Here is a 16,229-nt window from a genome sequence, read left to right on the forward strand (position 1 = left end):
AATAATTTATACTACTGAGATTTTTCTAAAATTCACTTTTTTAGTAACTTTATAAGTCAAAATTGTTGTTTAGACACTGTTTAGTACATTTGTTTTTAAAATTAAGAACTTTTCTCTCAATTTTTTGTTAGTTTAATTTTCTAAGTAAAGCATTCTACTTAATTATTTTATAAATAACAAACAGCTTTTTATAATACTTGTTTTAGATTGATACTTGCTGATTTTTTATAATGGTAAAATATAGGACAAAGCAGAAAAGTAGAGGTAAAAGAGTACTTACGAACTTAATTTTAAAAATTGAGAACCAAAAACAAATGTTATCGATTGAAGCCTTGAAATTTATTCATAAAACATGTTCATAATAATCAGGCCAAACTTGTATTTAAGAGCGATTGAAATATTACAAAACAACGAGGTCTTAAGAATGGCAAACAAACTTTTTTAGTTTCGGATAGTTCAACAACTAGTTCTGGTACTATTTAAAATTTATCTAAGAAAAAGAAACCCATTTAATGAACCCTCATATTTATGGTGTATTTTAAAAAAAAAAAATTAACAACCTAAAAAATTTAATAATCTAAGCTACCGAGCTAACAAAATACAATCTTTAATATTAGAGGAAAAAATCTGGAATAAATTATTTTTTATAATTATTATTTAAAAAAAGAGGTAGATCCCAATAATACCATATTGGACCGTAAAAGGAATACATGGATTCTTTCAAATACGTTGTATTTGTATAAATACAGCATAATCTTCCCTTAGAAATGGTCGAAATTGATTCCCTTTTGTAATATGGTGTATACGTAAACAGATAATCTTTTCCGTTCCTAAGTTCTCGATCAACCAAGTTAAGATGAAATTTGCAATAAGTGTGAATTAATGTATACCAAGCCTTAGAACACACACGGATTTATATAATCAGAGCAGAAAAACGTACAAGTCAACAAGAAATTAACTGCAAATAGGATCAAACCTTTTTCTTTAGCTAGGGAGGAGGGAGTTGAGGACACACTCACATTCGTACTGTCTTTCTCCAATATGTCGCCTTTTCACTATTTCAGATGGGAATCCGACAGTGGACTAAGAAATCTGCAAGAAAAGAACAAAGGAATTTGGAGCCGCGCGATAGAAAATTGTTTGTTAAGAATTCAAGAAAGACGACCAAAAAATTTGAAGCATGTCGATCAAATAAAAATTATGTGATTGTCCATACCAACCTATAACTTAAGCGGTGTTTATGCAATTTTTTTCATTTCAAAGCTATCTATATATTGTAACAAGGTCTTAAAAATAACGTTTATAATAAAATAATCCAAGTTCACGAGCAATGTGTGTGAACAATATGGCCAGACACCAACTTTGTTTATAATTTCTTTGCGACGAAGAAATAATTAATATGTGGTGTGAGGAAAAGAATCGGTCCTTTTGTCTTATTCACTTTCAAAATCTTGGTACATAGATATTGATCTAACTGACTACTATAGTCAACAAAACTAACTATAGTGCATCAAATGTACTGACAAACTAATTACATTAATGGATATTGTAATAGAACAATATAAATATTAATAAAGAGAAAAGAAAGGAATAGAGGAAAATATAGCGCGGTTGGACAACATTCCCATTTTTTATTTCCTATTTTTCGTTTCTTTTTCTTGTTTTCGTATTTCCTAATATTTAAGAATTAAAAAAAATATTTGGTAAAATATTTATGTTTCGGTTTCTTGAAAAAAAAAATAAAAACAAAAACTTTTTGATAATCATTTCCTTGCTTTTTATTTCTATATTTCTCTTATATTTTACTTTTTTCGGAGTTTAAATTTTTTCATTTTCAAAGTTTAAATATTATTTAATTATGTAAAATAAAAATAATTTATGGATTAAATATAAAAATTATTATTTAACATATACATTATACACTTACAATATACTAAGTCCATAATCAAAATTTAACATTTGCAATATTATTTCTCACTCAAGTCGTTTTCTTAAATTGATGTCGACTCAAATTTAACTCAATTATATTATTATATAAATGTCGAAGTTATGTTTGTAAAATAATGTCTTAGTAAACAAAATTCATATATTGTAAAATTCTAACCAATTTTCAATGTACTAAAAATAAAAAAAAATCAAAAATATATAATCATACATGCAAAAATTAAAATTTAAATTTAAGTTCAAATTAAAATATTTAAATATATATCAGACTTTAAAATATAAACTAAATACAGGAGAAGTTTAAATTTCAAAATTAAATTAAAATATGATATAATAAATAGTAAATAAAAGAAGGAAATAAATATAGAAAAAAATAATACAGGAAAGAGAGAAATGTAAAAAATGTCTCGCTATCAAACCAAAGATCATGGAGTAGGAGTATAAAGAAAAAACAGAAAAATAAAAAAAAAAACCAAACCAATCCAAAATCAATCCATTAGTTTGGTTTGCTTTTTTGTATAAAATTGGAATTGATTTGTTACATGGAGAAAACCAAAATTATTATTTCAAATCGATTTTATATTGGAAAGACCACTCAAAATCAAACCAAATCAAGAGTTATATATTCCTTAAAAATAAACTCTAATATTACGTTTCTTTTAGTGTTTTATATTTATGATTCATTATTTGTTTTTTTTTTAAAAAGAAAAACCAATTATGTGGATTATATATTTTTATTTAACGAAGTCCATGGAAAAAATTAACAAAAGTCCAATTTCAATCTATAGAAAAAAAGAAATAAACATGATATGAATTTAAATTAGCAAAACGAAGGTCAAAAACGGAGAACAAAATTGATATTAAACTGAACAAAATAAAAATCGATTCTTTGGTCTTTTTATTTAATGACATTTGTTTGGATCTCTTCTCTATAAAAGCAATTAGTGTGAGTTAGTTCTTGGTTGACCTCGAAACAACAAAATTGAACCAACTATCACTCTTTGTTTGTTTTAAAATTTCAAACCAAAGAACATGAAGTTGGTCTTATCGGTTATTAAAAATTTTAAATTTGAAAATTCGAAATAATATATAAACCTAAATATGGAAAAGTTTAAATTTCAAAATTAAATTAAAATATAAATATAATAAATAAAAAATAAAAGAGCGAAAGAAATATAGAAAAATTAATTTAGGAAAGAGAGAGATGTAAAAACCGGAAAAAAGAAAATGAAATAAAAATGTCTCACTTGATTATCAAACCAAAGACTTTGAAGGTAAAAAGGGTTCAAAGCACGCTACCTACCAACCATCCAATCCATACCTTTTTAGTTCATATTAGAAATTAATTACAATAAAATAGAAACAAGATAGTGAGAAAGTAGTTTTTATAGTTTATCAAATATCGTCACATTTTTAAAACGTTTCTCAAACCTTAAAAACAAGAAATCGAAATGGTTATTAAACAAATCTCTTAAAAATGAGAAATAGAAACATAAAACATGAACGTTATCAAAGGAGCCCATAGTTTATGAAATATAGTCTAGATTATAATTAGAAACATTTTTAAAATTTTATAAACAAAAAATGAGAAAAGTTATTAAACAAACATGTTTTTTTAAAATAAAAAATAAAAAATAATGGAAACAAGAAAGAGTAGAAGAACGTGGTCTAGCATAACTTAAATAAACGAAGTTTGTTTTTATCAAATAAACAAACAAGTCATCCATCACCATATTATTTAAATTTATTAATCTTAGATATAAATATTCTAATTAAACAAGTTTTTTTTCCATGATATTTAGATATAATTAAAAATTAAAAATAATTACAAATATAGCAAAATTTACCTTCAGCACATAGATAATTTCCCAAAAACTAGCTCATTGAAGGCACAAAAAAATGCTCAAGGCACAATTTGCTGGCTTCAGTGATAGATAGTGATCGGCTTTTATGGGTGTCTATTATGATAAACTTTGATAGACTTGTGATTCTGGTTTAATTTTTTCTTACCAAAATTCTCCTGTCCCTTGCTCCCTATAACAACTAATCCAGATGCCTAACTTTTTGTACCTCAGCCGTCAGTTAGCTGCATTCTGATGGACCTCTCTTGTAAGCAATGGGGACTTCACTTATTTCCTAAAGTCAGAGTTTATTTTCTTCAACATAAGGTATCAACAAAATCTCATACAACAAGGGCAAAGACGTTAACAAAATATTTAGGTTAATATTATTTCGATTTTCAAATTAAATATTTTATATATATAACCGATAAATATCAACTTTATGGTCTTTGGTTTGAAATTTTAAAACAACAAAGGGTGATAGTTGGTTCGATTTATCACTTCAGGGTCAACCAAAAACGAATCCCGACTAATCGGTTTTATAAAGAACAGATCCAAATGAATGTCTATAAAGAAAAAAAAACCAATAAATAAATTTTATTTCGTTCTATTTAATATCCATTTGGTTCTCGATTTTTTACATATATTTTTCTTTCAAATTTAATTTTAATTTACAAGTTTGTTTTGAATGACCTCTTTTTGCTAGTTTAAAATTAAAATTGTGTTTCATTTCTTTTTTCTATAAATTGAAATTTGAATTTTTTTATTGTTTTTTTTGACTTTGCTAAAGAAAAAAAATATAAACACTCCAACTGGTCTTTTATTTTTCTAAACAATAAATATATATGCACTATAATAATTAAAACACTAAAAAAACTTAATGTTAGAGTTTATTTTAAGGGTAATATTTCTTTTGGTTCGGTTTGATTTGATTGGTTTTTTCAAACATAAATCGATTGAACTTGTACTTTTTTTGGTTTCTCCACATACAAATCAATATATCCAATTTTATACTAAAAAACGAATTCAAACCAGTGGATTGATTTGAATTGTGTTTGTTTTTGATTTTTTTGGGTCTTTTTTATAGCTACCTACTCCATGTTCATTGTGTTGTGATACTCACAAGTGAGACATTTTTATTTCATTTTCTTCTTTCTAATTTTTACATTCTCTCTTTCCAAGTTTTAGATCTACCACTCTTTTAAAAATAACTAATGTTTTAAACGTCAACATCAACAAAATTCTAATGCATCAATTTTATAAAAACGTTGATGAAATATCTAAAGAAAATGTCATTTATATCTTGACTGCATCCACATCACTATTATTTGGGAAATTGTCACCTTTTTTTGAAACATGTTCAAATAGCTTTTCTCAGTGCATCTCAGGCGAGACTGACCACCGAGAATTAGAGTTAAAAAATAACTTTTCTAACTTATAGATTGTTTTGGCCCTTTTGGGCTTTCTCGTACATATCGGACTAGTTTTTCTAAAATATGATGTGATCTTAAATCTTATAACAAATATTTACCAAATATTATATCATATTTACTTATTTTTAAAAATCTTTTTAGCAAAATTTCTAATTCCAAATAATTTTTAAAATTTTTGAAAGATTAATTTATTTTAAAAAAAGGTAAAATATGAAAAATATATGAAATCTGAAAGCAGATTAATACCAATATCGGTAAATTCTCGAGCATAGTAATATCGAGATTTTATATATTTTTCCAATATCTTGATTTTTTTTTAACAAAATTTAATATTTTCCAAAATTTAAAAAATCAAAATGCAATCAACCTACAAAACAATATAATTGGTTGAGTGTTCATTTGGAAATTTAGAAATTCATATAATCATGGAACATAAATTTGTTGACTAAAATTACAATAGAGTAATTTGGTAAAAAATAATTCCATTTGGAGGGAAAATTTGTAAAATATATAAAATGCTATGAATATAAGAATTTGGATAGATTAATCTAATATTTGAAAAAATTTATAAATCTCGACCGCATGATCGACTCTCGCCCAAGATCACCGAGAAAAAACTAATTTTACTACTTTTCAAAAAGTGTGCTAGTCTTAAAGGTATGAAGTTGAGAAGTTTGTGTTCTGACAATTTCTCCTATTATTTCTACTCAAGTGGTCGGGTTTATATATTTGAATTTCCTTTCAAATGTCAATCTTTATAAATATTATTTGGTATGGACAAGATTTAGGGTTTCTAATATTAATTTCCTTCCAAAGGTTAAATCTTCATAAGATAAAATAACACGATATAACCCATCAATGGAAGAAAGTTATTTCAAATGAAAAATTGTTGAAATAATTTGCAAATTTTAGAATCTGCCAATGATAGATACTGACATAGATTATCATATCAATCAACATCAATAGTTTAATATTTAAAAAAGAACCTCTCAATAAATTGTGTGGTAATTTACTTCAATGGTTTGAATTTATTGTGATAAAAATCTTGGGCCAACAAACGATACGAAAGCAGCCTATAAATAGACATGCCTTTTTAATCAAAAGGTGTCTCACCAATAGTTTCAAAATCTCAAGTGAATAACATACATCTTTTTCTTTTTTTTTTTTTCCTCTTCAAAAAGAATAATTTAAAATTTCAAAATTTCCTGCTTCAATTATGGAAGCCAATGACATTCCTGATACTAAGCGTTCTACTGCAAATTTTCATCTAACATTTGACTGATCATTTCCTTTCATTTACCTCTGATGATGCATGGTAAAAACTAAATTTCAAAATTGCCTTTATTGAATATTTTATTTTAATTATTTGTCATTTATTTTGTTTGTATAACTTTTATCTAAATACTTTTGTATTTCAGAAAGTAGACGATGGAACGAAAGAGCAAATTGAAAAGTTTGAAAGAAGAATATCGGATGATGGTGGTTGTTTCTATGGAAAACCCATTGGAGAAGCTGATATTGGTTGATTCGATCCAACGACTAGGTGTATCTTATCATTTTGAGAATGAGATTGACCAAATCTTAGAACATTTATATGTGTCTTATTCCACTTTATTGAATAAAGATTGTGATGAAGATCTCCATACTATTGCTCTTCTATTTCGACTCCTAAGGCAACAAGGTTATAGGATTTCATGTGGTAAGTTATGCACAACAATTGTTTTTTATTTAGTTTTAAAAAAATTATATGTTTTGTTTAAATTGCAAATTAAGCTTATACATACTTTTTTAATTTATTATTTTCGGTGTAATGTTGCCTGCTTTATTGGAGTGTTTTAAAAGATCAAGTCACATTTTGAAAATTAAATAAAAAAGTATTTTTTTTAATATTGATATGGCTAAGACTACCCATGTTTAATTAAAATATATGAAAATTAAATCAATGGTTAAAAACGTTGTAAGAAAACATGCACAGTTTTAAAAATCTATAAAGAAAAAACTAATACTCCTTTGTTAACCATTTTGGCCTTGTTTGGTAACTACTTGGTTTTTTTATTTTGAAAATTAAGCCTTTAGATACTACTTTTATCTTCAAATTTCTTTCTTTATTATCTACTTTTTACCAATGGTTTACAACCAAGCCAAATTTTGAAATTAAAAAAATAACTTTAAAAAACTTGTTTATATTTTAAGATTTTGGCTAAGAATTCAACAATTCTATTTAAGAAAAAAACGCAACATATTGTAAGAAATGGGAAGAAAATAGTCTTGATTTGAAAAACCAAAAAACAAAATAATAATAATAAATAAATGGTTACCAAATTGTGTTTGATTTTTTTGTCTTTGAAGGTTAAACTTATTTCCTTCCCATTTTTTATAATGATTAGTATCTTTCCTAGTACAATGGTTGAATTCTTAATCAAATTTCAAAACACAAAAACATATTTTTAAAAATTATTTTTTATTTTTCAAATTTTTGCTTTGTTTTTTAAACCAATAATAAAAGATACATAACAAATGAAGAAATTTTGAGATGAAAGTAATGTCTATTGTGGCTTTATTTTTAAAAACAAAAAACAAAAAACGAAATGGTTACCAAATGAGACTTAAACGAGTATAAAGAGAGTCTTAAGACAAATTAGAAGTTACGAATAAAGAATTTGGACTTCAAAAATTATAATTTGTTTAAGAACTATTTATTAATTTTTTTAAGTCTAAACTTAAACAGATATATTCTCAAAATTCATGGATTCATGGACAACAGTGGAAAATTTAAAGAATCATTGTGCAATGATGAAAGAGGAATTTTGAGCCTATATGAAGCATCACATATGAGGGGACATGGGGAAGCTGTGCTTGAGGAAGCTCTTGAATTTACTACCACACATCTTAAAACATATATTGAATACTCAAATAATCCTCATTTTGCATCTGAGGTTAGCAATGCCTTGAAATTGCCTATTAGAAAAAGTATTACAAGAATCAAGGCAAGAGAGTATCTGGGAATATACCAACAAGATCCTTCCCATAATGACACTTTGCTTACATTCTCAAAACTAGACTTCAACATATTACAAAATCTTCACCAAAAGGAGCTAATTGAAATCTTCAGGTACTCCTACCATTATAATATGCTTCCATTTTCGTATCAATCAAGATAAGTCTAACTGACTTTATTGTCATTATTTGTAGATATGAACCGTTATAATATGTTTTCATTTATTATTATTATTATTATTATTATCATTATCATTATTATCATCATTATCATGATGATGGGTGCAAATGGTATCGAAATTCCAACTATTAGGAAGAAAGGTTTTGGTAACAATCATAGTTTAATGTTCGTTTGGGATTTGTATTTGCATTCCTAAAAAGTGATTGAGGAAAAATCTTAGCCACTTACCTTTTTTGGTAAATCAAATTACTAATTAATATAAGAGAATCGTGTCTAAATTTTAACTATGCTGTCAAAACTTTTAGATTCAAGGTTTTCTAAAACTTTGTTAATTTGTTAACGATTTTAATAAATATGTTATAACAACATCCATCCACATTAATATATTTTGTCATATCTATTTTCAAATTTTAATTGATTCAATTTTTAATAATAATTATGTTTAACTATTATCAAATAATTTTGATTAAACTAAATTAGTTAAAATTTAAATCATATGAAATTAAAAAAATATATTGTAACAAGTTATAAAATAACTATCCAAATGAAAACAAGTAAAATAATAGGCCTATTTTGATTCATATAACTAAACCACACAAATTTAATTATAATTTACCAAATATTATTTTAATTCTTTTTACAGTTGATTTTTCTATTAAAAAAAAAACACTGTACACTAATTATTTTAAAGGAAAATTTTCAAGGATAGAAAAAATATCAAACTATTTATAAAAATATCTAGAAAAAAAAAAAGACATGGATAGTTATTAGTGTCTATATTTAACCATGTACATGCTTTCTTCTCTAAAAAAAAATGAAAGGAACAAAATATTCATGCAAACGTTAATCAAGAATCCATTTCATTTTAGTTTTCTTTTTTGTTCTTTTCTTTTATTTAGTACAAGTGGGTATGGAAACTTGAACCTAACATTAGACATGAAAATTCTTTAAAAGTACAATACTTATTCAGACGATTTTTCAAAACATTGATTTCGAATTGTCAGGTAATACATTTTTTTTTTATTCCGACAATATGTGGGGTGAAAAAATCAAACATCTATGTCAAGGTCAATATTCGTATTCAAAACTTGATTTGATTTTTTAAAATTAAATATTGATAAAAAAGTAGACAAAAAAAATGGAAGAAATTGAATGTTTATAGGTCTGATTTTCAAAAACGAAAAATTAAAACTCAAATAGCTACTTAACCGCAACCAAGTTCATATATGATTTGACTGAAAGGAATTATTAATCTATTATTAATATCTTTTATTACTTGCATCTAATAATCAATGTTGATCGTATGATGATTACATTGGAGTTAACATGCAAGAAGCGGAAACAATTAGGATCTTAAGTACTCCAATTCCATCAATTTTAGCAATATAGCAATCATGTTCATATGAAAAAAATAGGGTTTCATAAATTATACCATTGTTGAACTCTTCAATTACTGAAATCAAGTTTAAATCTTCACATCAAAACCTTGTAGATCACAATTTTATATTCCATACATATCTCTAGGAACTTAGATTGGGTGGTGGAACCCAAAATGAAGTTGAATCATGAAGGAATTTTGGAGAAATTTTCCAGATTTTGTGTCAATGATCTAGAGTGAACATCTTCTCTTCCAACCTTCAATTGCATCACTTTCTTGGCATATGTCATTTTTTTTTTTTAATTTTCCTTTAACATGCAATTTCATTTCCTAGGAGTTTGACACAAATCCCACTTAATTTTAATGGTAATATGAGTATTTAAAGTGGAAAAATCCCACTTAGGGTATTTTTCCATTTTCAATTGAACTTTTTAATTTTAAATTTAAGATTGAATTTTTATTTTGAAATCAAAATTCAAAAAGATAAAATGTAAAAATAATAATATTAATTCAATAATTAATAATTAATAATTAATAATTAATTCTAACAATTAATTTCAAATGATTAATTAAACAACTTTAATTAATTAAACTAATTTAGTATTAAATTAAATTAAACACCACTTTTCCAACATGAAGCCTTATTCATGTAATTAATATTTAAATCATATATAGTTTCTAATTTTTCAATTTTGTTTAATTTTATAATTAAACGTATAATTATATCATGTATAATTACTAATTTCCTTAATTTGTATTTGAAGGCTTCAATTTTATTCATCGCATGGTTCTAGGGTTTAGTCTGTTTATATGCTAGTAGGGGAACTTAATGGACCTACAAATCATGGGCTCCAACGATCTGAGATTAACCTGCTAAACTCTTTAACCTAATTAACCAACATTCTTTAACTACTAGGTCACTCCACTAAAGCTCAGTAGTTGCACTCACCTCACTTTTGATATATTTGTGTCTATCTTATTTAACCATAATCAGTAAGTCGACCCTTCAAAGGCTCTTCATAATAACGGTCGGGTCAAAAGTTGTTTTACCCCCGAGATTACATCATGCTCTTTAAGTATCGCCGAACCTTAATGAACAATTGGTTTGTGATCAAATCACTAAACCGAGTTCCTCTCGGGCCAATGAGAGGGTGGGACCCTTTGTTCAAGAACCACAGTTATTACTTAAGGGAACAACTTCTCTACTATCCAGTCTTACCTATGAAATGAGAGGCTTATTAAGCCGGTGCTATAGGGCCAACTCTTACCTATGCAAATCTAAGGATAGTTAGCTCAGGATTAAATTCAAGTTAACTAGGTCATTGCTTTGAAATAGCCGTTTTAAATAGTACACAATGTTATAAATTAAGAATCACTTATTTCTTGGTCTGTATTATACAAACTCTTTGTATAGGATGCCCACTCGCATGTCTCTGCATAAATGATTTAAGATTACATCGTTTGTACTAAGTACAAAGTAAGCCACATCTAATAGTGTTTCCAAAATAAGGTACCGAGCCTTATCCATATACTATAAACCATTTTGGCTATCTACTCGAACTTGATCTACTCTTATATCTCCACTTAAAGTCCAGGTACTCATGTAACAACCATGGATCGTAGTTTATTGGATTTGATACTATTTACATATTCTAAAATAATTTTATTGAACAAAAGTTGAATAACATCTTTATTGCAAATAGATTATAGTACTCTTATAAACAGCGAGTTCTAGAATATATAACCGAACAGATTAATGACAATGATTCATTGTCATTCAAAATGAAATATGAAAAAGTAGAAAGGATAAATATATGTTATCAAGATTTTAATTTTTAGAGTCACCCATCCTTGTTCTAAGGAAAACTAAATACAAAGTAAAATGAGATGAAAAAGTTCATACAATTTTACTTAATATCAGAGTTGATATACTTATTTATCAGAGTTAATTCCTTTTTCTTCCCATAAAGAAATTATTTCTACATTTAACGTTGATCTTTGTTGATAACAATGAAAATTTTGAAATAATCTTAATGCAAATAATAAATTAGTATAGGTGGTGGAAAGAATTGAACGTCCCAACTAACTTTCCATTTGTGAGAGATAGAATTGTGGAGAATTACTTTTGGGCATTGAGTGTATATTTCGAACCTCATTTCAATGTGGGAAGGAAAATATTCACTAAAGTAATCGCCATGATCTCAATTATGGATGATATTTATGACGCTTATGGAACATTTGAAGAACCAAGTCTTCACTTTAGCAATCAACAGGTTACTTTCTTTACCCTATGAGTTTCTTCAAAATTCTTTTTCATTTTTATATGTATAGTCCATATATACTTGAAACAGAATTGAGTATGCTTTAATCAATTATACAATGTCTTTAATCTTTTAGATGGGACATAAGCATGATTAATCTACTCCCGAAGTATATGAAAGTTTATTATACAACTATGCTCGATCTTTTCAAAGAGGTTGATAACGAGATGGCTAAGGATGGAACATCGTATCGTGCCCACTTTGCAAAAGAAGCGGTAATTAAATATAATCCTTCTCATAATTTCCTATTAATACCATTAATCTTGCTATCTTTCTTTGCATGTATAAGAAGTTTCAACTTTATTTATGTGTGAATAGATGAAAAGGCAAGCTGAATACTATTTCAAAGAAGCTGAATGGCTGAACAAAAAGTATAAACCAAAATTTGAAGAATACATGGAAGTGGCTCTAGTTAGCTCAGGTTATGGGCTACTTACAACTATTTCATTTGCTTGCATGGGTGACATTGCAACTCAAGAGGTATTTGATTCGCTTTCTGAGTGCCCCAAAATTCTTGAAGCCTCAACCACCGTTTGTAGACTAATGAATGATCTTGTCTCCGACCAGGTATGGGTCGCTCTCACTACTTTAAATAAGCCAATAATATCACATGGATTCAAGTATCAATCGATTTCACGAAATACATTTGTCGATATATCTACAGTTCATGATATTTAACAATGACATTGAAATTTAATATAATTATTATAAATATTCATAAAATAATAAAAAAATTAATCTATTAATCCAAATTAATATGACTATAAAATGCTAAAAACAATATATAAGAGTGAAAGGCCAGAGATATAGATGCCGTAAACCTCTCTCCGATAATAAACCCTAAATAGTAATCAAAGAACAGATTCGGTGATGGAAATATGAGATGGACACGCAACACAACAGTGATTAAGAAAGAGATTGATGAGAATATGGAGTTGAAAGCATGGAAAGTAACTTTGCCCCTATTCTCCTATGAGTCTTAATGCATTTGTTCTCAATAACTTCTAAATTATTCTAACATTAGGAGAGAATAGCTTGTATAAATATAAGTTGTCAAATATATTTTCATAGTTTATAAAACAGCAATGCTCATAGAGACTAACATTTTTGGGGAAAAAAACAATTTTCATAGTTTATAAAACAGCAATGCTCATAGAGACTAACATTTTTGGGGAAAAAAACAATCGACAAGAAACTAACGGGAAGAACTAGTTATCTAGATTTATTGAAAGTCGAGAGACAAAAATTAGACAATTGAAAATACAGAAACCAAAATGAAACAAAACTCAGAGTTTAAGAATTAAGCAGTGTGTTAACATGAAAAATATATTTATTATTAATTCAAATGAATTTTACAATTCTTATGATTCAACAATATTGATATATATATTATATATATATATCTCCGTAAAATTGAAATTTTGATAACTCACATTGGCATTGATAACATCAAGCTTTGCTCCATTATTAATTTATATATGTTTACCTTTTTAATTTTTGTAGTTTGAGAAACAAAGAGAACATGTCGTCTCTGCCACTGAATGTTACATGTACAATTATGGTTGCTCAGAAGAAGAAACCTGTGCTGAATTTCGAAAGCGAGTAGAAGATGCATGGAAGAATATAAATGAATGTTGTTTTCATCCTGCCACTGTTCCAATGCCATTTTTATTGTGTGTATTAAATCTCACCAGAGTTATTGCCTTGCTTTATTCTGACGAGGATGGATACACAAATTCTAAGGGTAACACAAAAGTTCTTATCAAGGCTCTTCTTGTTGAACCAGTGCGTCTTTAACTACTTAATGAGGCAACGTTTGTGAAATCCAATATTTATGGGTCAATTGTGTACTTATAACTTGTAATATATAGAATGTGAAGGGTCCATAATGATATTATGTTTTTTTTATCAAATTTATCATCGAAACAACGTTTATGAATATATATGATATTTTACCAAATATAGTGGTATGGGTTTTAGTGATGCTTCTAGTTTATATGAGTTGAATTAACTTTGTGTAATAATTTTTTTTCTTCTCTTCAAATTGTAGTTGAAATCACAGTACTATTGTCTACTTAAATTAATCAATTTACTTCTTGATTCAACAAGTTTATCCAAATCACCACAAAAGTTGTATGTTTTCAAGCCTCCGTCTTTACTTTCCTCAACCTCTTGGAAATTACCATATTTATAATAGGAAAACTCTCTTCCACTGCTTATGTAAAATGGTTGGGATAAAAAATTATTAAAGTGTGTTTTGAATATATTTTCAAGTGTGAATGTTCGACTGAAGGAATGAGTCACATGGGGAATTGTAAACCCCAAAGTCAGAGGAACGAGCATTTTTGGGGACTAGCCCGCTTCCCATTACTCGACGAAGGCTATTGTCCGATCCTCTTTCATGAGGAATCGTTTTAGTTGCTTCCCCTTATACCTGATAGAAGTTAAAGAAGTCAAAAGACTACTTGTTTCCCCTTTCTCATTTTTAGCAAAATATTTCTCAATTTGAGCAAGGAACTTATTGACATTTTCACTTTCCGTGATAGAGTCATGAAAAGACTCCGGAATGGAGTGCCTAATGATCATTAGACACATGCGATTTAACCATTCCCACTTCTCTATATTAACCATATTTGGTTGTTTCTCAGTAGAAGTAGGTTTATAGGTCCTTAATGCAAGGTCCAAATCCATATATCCAAGAAGTATCTCTAGGCATTCCTTCCAAATCTTGAAGTTCGATCCATTCAAGTTAGGGATTGAACTCAGATTTTCAGATATTTGAGTAAGACCAACTAAAACAATAAACAACAAAACATATGCTCACAATTAAAATATAACAAAATAATTTCACATATGTGGTGGGTCCCTTTAACAAGATACCTAACACGACATTGATGTATAGCCTTTGAGCAGAAAGACGCAAAAAGGCCAAATGTAAATTGTACTCTCAACGTAGTAATCAAAGTACTAACAATTAACTCTGTCAAAAAATAGTATTTCTTTGGATCGACTATTTTTCGCATGAGCAATCCTTATAATTGCCACATACTCATCACCACATGCATACCCACAATTTGGCCAAATAATTATCTTCTTTTGGCCGATAATTATCCGCATCATGAATATGCACATCTTATATTTTAGAATTAAATTAATCTAGATAACAGAGACTACTTTGGTAACATATTATTTTGACCAATTCAATCTAAAATATAATACACAATAATATAAAAATATTACTGTAAAAGAGAAAGAATACCAAATAGTCTTTACCAATATTCACTTAAAAAAATGCATACACATAATACACAATTAAAGCAACATAAATATGTGAATATGGCCAAATATCACCAATCAAATTTAATTTTAAATTCATCAAAATATCGATCAAAATTTAAAATTAAATTTACCAAATTATTCATTTAAAAATTAGATTTTAAACTTGATTTTGTGAACCAATTAGATTTAAAAATAAATCAAATTTGAACCAATTAAATAGGTTCTCAACTAATTCCCCAATTAATAAGGAATTAACAATAGAAACTGATTGATTGTTGGATAAATATTAGATTTTCAATTACATTTTAATCTTAAGAAAAAAACATGGATTTCAACAAACAAAAAGCCATTTAATTCACCAAATCCATCAAAAATAAAACCCACGAAAACAAAACTTTGACTTAAATAGGTTTCATCTTTATTTCAACCAACTGCCGACAAACCCTTCAACTTAATTCCATCAAATCGACAAATAGCAACACCTTATTGGCTATGTGTTTTTATGAACCTCAATTGCTTCTTTGGTATTGTTGACGTGAAGGGAGGCTTTTGAATTTTATTTTCTTTTAAGAAAAATTTCAAATAATCTTTATAGTCTTTGACCAAAACCAAAATTCAACTACAATATCAATAGAAAATGAACATAAACCAACAATTTAACATGAATTTTATTCTCTGACACCACTTAATAGCATAAATACTTTAAATCTATATTGAATAGATAAACGCTAGAATCATCCATGCCAAATTGTCAAGAATAATAACATACCGGATTCCATTGACAAACTAATGATAATTTCAAGATGATGATAGATGACTATGGTCTTCCTCTGCTCTTAGTGGGATCTATCTCTA

General features: G+C 27.2%; 1 pseudogene; it reads left to right on the forward strand.

Moving 5' to 3' along the window:
• The first annotated feature begins 6,434 nt into the window (after positions 1-6,434).
• LOC120091908 lies at positions 6,435-14,068 on the forward strand (annotated as a pseudogene).
• The last annotated feature ends 2,161 nt before the right edge of the window (positions 14,069-16,229 follow it).

This window comes from Benincasa hispida, chromosome 11 (assembly GCF_009727055.1).
Source record: "Benincasa hispida cultivar B227 chromosome 11, ASM972705v1, whole genome shotgun sequence".
NCBI lineage: Eukaryota > Viridiplantae > Streptophyta > Magnoliopsida > Cucurbitales > Cucurbitaceae > Benincasa > Benincasa hispida.